We start from the raw sequence: 4,192 nt of genomic DNA on the forward strand, positions 1-4,192 counted from the left end.
CTATTTTCTCCAAAATGCTTTCATTTCCTCACCTGTGCCTGTAGAAATTGATATATTGAAATTATACATCTATAATTATATTTACTAATTCAAATTAAAATATAATTAAAATGAATTTCTGGATCATTTCTAGTTTAGTTTCTGGCCAGGTTTTGGAACCTTCAGTCAGCACGTGACTGAAGCTACACAGCTTCAAAGCTTTATAGCTAGGAGCTACAAAGGGGACTGCATCCCCAATGGCTCTACTTGACTTCATGCAACTACTGATATCATTATTCAGACTGTCCTTCAACTTTGCAAGCTAGAAGAGAGATTGAGAAACGGACTCTAAATCCTTTCTGAGGATTCCTATATCAATTTCAGTACTAAGGTTTTCCAAGATTTGAACGTCGCCATTTGCTGTTCATCAGTTAAAGATGAACATATTTTGTGAGCAATGCTGCATTTTAAAAAACTGTTGCTTAAAAGACTTTTAAAGGTCATAGCAATCTATGGTTTGTAATATTCTGACAGTACCAGAATAGAATAAGCCAAAATTTCAGTGCGCTTTCGAGAAAACGTCATTCTTTTTGAAAAACTCATATTCACAATTGGAAAATGCCACAAGTGCTTAAAAGAGCTGCCTCTTCCTGCTTCTCTTTGTGGTAATTTGGGAACTTCCTAAAAAAAGGAAAAAGGCAATGGCAAATCATGCCCATGATGCTATCAAGGAAACTGCATGTGTGCAGGTGCTAAGAGTTAAGCTTAACTTGGAGAACTCTTTAGTTTCATCATATGTCTCAAATCTTTTCTGAAGATCTCATTAGCAATGAGAACTTCTCCATAAGCAAGACTTAGTTGGGAAACGTGTTTAGATTAATTATCAATTACCTCCCTTGTCCTTTTTTGCACCGCCTTTTCCCTTCATGTACATTACTAAATTTGGTTAGTTGGTTGTGCTGGTTGTGTTGTTCATTTTCGACAGTTTATCTGCGATCTGACTGGTATTCTATTTTGATTGTATGACAGTTTCATACATGCCTGGTTTATTTTTGATTAGTTAAAAAACCCTTTTGTTAGCCACCATTGTAGGAATTTCCATTAGCCCAAATGGAAAACAGAAATCCTTTAAGCATAACTCCCTGCCTCATAAACAGATTTCTAAAACTATTCAGCAGAGTGCTTGATGCTTCCTTGCAATTGTTGCATTATCAGACTAGGTAACCTCTTAAGTGCTAGAAGGGACTGGAATTTGTTTTTTTGCTTATGTGAGCAACCCCCATCCCCATGCCCAGAAGAATAAAATATTTTGGGAAATATTTAAAAAGGCAGAATATTATATTTCCCTAAAGAAGAAACGGAGAAACATGTTTTCAGCAGACCCCAGGTCTTTCTTAATAGCCCCCAGCAGATGCCAGCACTTAAGAGATAAAGAGCTTATTGAAAGAGGAAGACAAGTATATAGATAGCTCTATTCATAAGCAAAGCAAACACCGCAGGCAGAAATCCATTCAAGACAGGATATTTCAAAACTCCTTGGTAGAATGGAAGGATTAGAAAGCAGCCCATCACTCAAGAGCCAACACCGGATGAAAGCCATTAGCCACAATAGGAATTTCCCAACACTCTTTCAAAACACAAGCTCCTTCATTGCACCACCCCCAGAACAGTCCAAACTTCAAAGTCCCAGAAACCTATAAAGATCCATCCACTCATTCAACCATTTGTTCAGATGACCCAGAATTGCACACTGTCTTTGTGGTTCTGTTCAATAAACCAACTTTCCAATCAGCCTCCATGTTGTTTCCAGCTTCTTTCTCTCAGCTTGGAACTGAACGCAGGGGTGGGTTGATACGGGTTTACCAGGGTTCAGGAGAACCCATAGCAGTGGTGGGTTGCCGGCAGTATACCCCAGTACGAGTGTACCACTGCCTGCCGGGAGCACTGGGTACTATTCCGGTACAGTGCTCCGGAGGGCCCACCTGCCCGCCCATTCTCCTTACCTGTATTTGAGCTCTTTGGTGTTTCCATGCACGCGGAGGCTCACAGAGGCTTGTGGCGGCGTTGCAAGAGGTAAGGACACAAGTTTTCACTGAACGCGTTCATGTGGTGGATGCTGGGCCCTGTTGCACTGGGATACGGAATCCATCACTGACCCATAGCTAACTTTATGGCCAGTTTGGAGAACCTCCTGTTGTGTATTGAAGAAAGTCCTCGCTGTTACGAATGACAGCTCGGAAGCAGCCAGGTGCGTCTTAGCCAATCAGACGTGCCTGTCAGTTGCCGAGCTGTCATCAGCGCGAGCTGTAACACGAGCCAGGTGCTTGCAGTTTAAAAGGCAAGCCGTTTAAACAGTTAACTGTCTTGTTAGAGCAACAACCTTGCCGATTGCTCTATTGTTTTCAGCTGTTCCTGCAGCCGCCCAGCCGGCTTCATCTAATACATTGTTGCGAGTTTTGTTACACTACTTCAGCTACTGAATAAAAGGTTACAGTGTTTTAAAGGACCTGCCTGGTTTTTTTTCAGTTATAATACCTCCAAATCCCTCCTCTGGCGGGCCCTGCCTACCCCTCCTCTCCCCTCCCAGGAGTCTCCACATGATCCATTTTGGGTGCGAGATAAATGCAGGGCCCACGCAGAGCGTCAAAACACCCCCCCCCCATCATGCAGGAGACCAACTAGGCCATGCCCACCATGGCCACACCCACCCAGCAACCAGGCAGAGAACCCGTTGCTGAAATTTTTGAAGCCACCCCTGACTGGACCAGATGGATTTTTTGTCCAACACTTATTTGCAATATTTTGTCCTGTTTGCTGTCTAAAATCTACAATTTTCAAAAGAAATGGGATCAGAAAATGCAGCTGGAAGGTTTTCAGAACTAATCTTTGTGTTATTGTATGTCTGAGCCTATTCAGGAGAAAGGTAGTGTTTCTCAACCTTAGCAACTTTAAGAAGCGTGGACTTTAATTCCCAGAATTCCCCAGCCAACAGTGCCGGCTGGGTTAAATACAGCTTCCTGGGTTATACACTTATATTGCTAAGCTTTGTGTTACCAATTGCTTTCTTTCTCTCCTCTCCTCTTTTACTCCTATGTAAGGTTGGCAATCCAACAGGAAGCCCCATCTAACCCTGTTAACACCAGATGAGCTTCATGTGTGATCTGAAAAGAGCTGTCTACAGCATGAGTCTGGAACCCCTGTGATGACACTGGGTATTTTAATAGTCTGGTTTCTATCTGAGATGAAGCAGCCTGGATAATTAACTTTACAGAGCACACAGCAAAAGTCCCTTTACTCTGCAGGATAAATAGTCACATTTCTTTTTTTCCCCAAGCAGATTTCAAGGTCATGAGTTTGCAGTGCACAGCAAGTTCATGCCTCAGTTCGCAGGGCACCAACCCCCCAAAGCTATCTGTCTATAAAGAAATCTATGCATCTTTTCTTTTCAATCTCTCTTTTTTTCCTCTCAGACCAGGTTTTATTTCAATTTGATTTGTATGTGGAAAATAAATAATCTATGTTTATTTTTTAAAAAAATAGGTAAAATATTGGGGAAAGTTTACATTTTCTTGAACACAGCTAGGATCTTTGAATCAAATGTTCTAATTCTTGATTTTCTTAAGTCTTTTAACATTACTATTATGGTACAAGAGCAGAATAAACATGTAAAATAAAAGCCTTGTTTATTTTAGAAATAAATTTTGCCATCCTCTGTCTATGAATGTTATTCACACCTCTGTTTCTACTTCTATTCTTTGGGTTATCCAAAGATATTGAAATATACAGTGGATAATTGTTCAGTTGGTGAAAGGAAGTCAAAAGTTCAAACTCATGGCTTTAAGCCAAATTATTTCCTTTTTTACTCTATACCAAGTCAACTATAATCAGACAACTTCCCATCATTTGCTACCTATGTCCTTCATTTAATAATTGAAAGGAAAAAAGGAAAGAGGGAAGGAAGGAAGGAAGGAAGGAAGAAAGGAAGGAAGGAAGGAAGGAAGGAAGAAAAATATGGAAGGGAAGGAAGGAAGGAAAAGAAAGAAGAAAAGAAAGGGAGGAAGGAAGGAAAAGAAAGAAGAAAAGTAAGTAAGGAAGGAAAATTTTATTAAATAAAGGATTTTGGGAGGGGGGTTTAGACAGATTATTATTGGCTTTAGAATTTTCACCAGAGTCATTATGGTTTAAAGCCAGCCTATCAAAATAAAGTAATAAT

Source organism: Thamnophis sirtalis, unplaced genomic scaffold, assembly GCF_051295495.1.
Source record: "Thamnophis sirtalis isolate CommonGarterSnake01/CBP01778 unplaced genomic scaffold, rThaSir2_p1.2 scaffold_5, whole genome shotgun sequence".
NCBI lineage: Eukaryota > Metazoa > Chordata > Lepidosauria > Squamata > Natricidae > Thamnophis > Thamnophis sirtalis.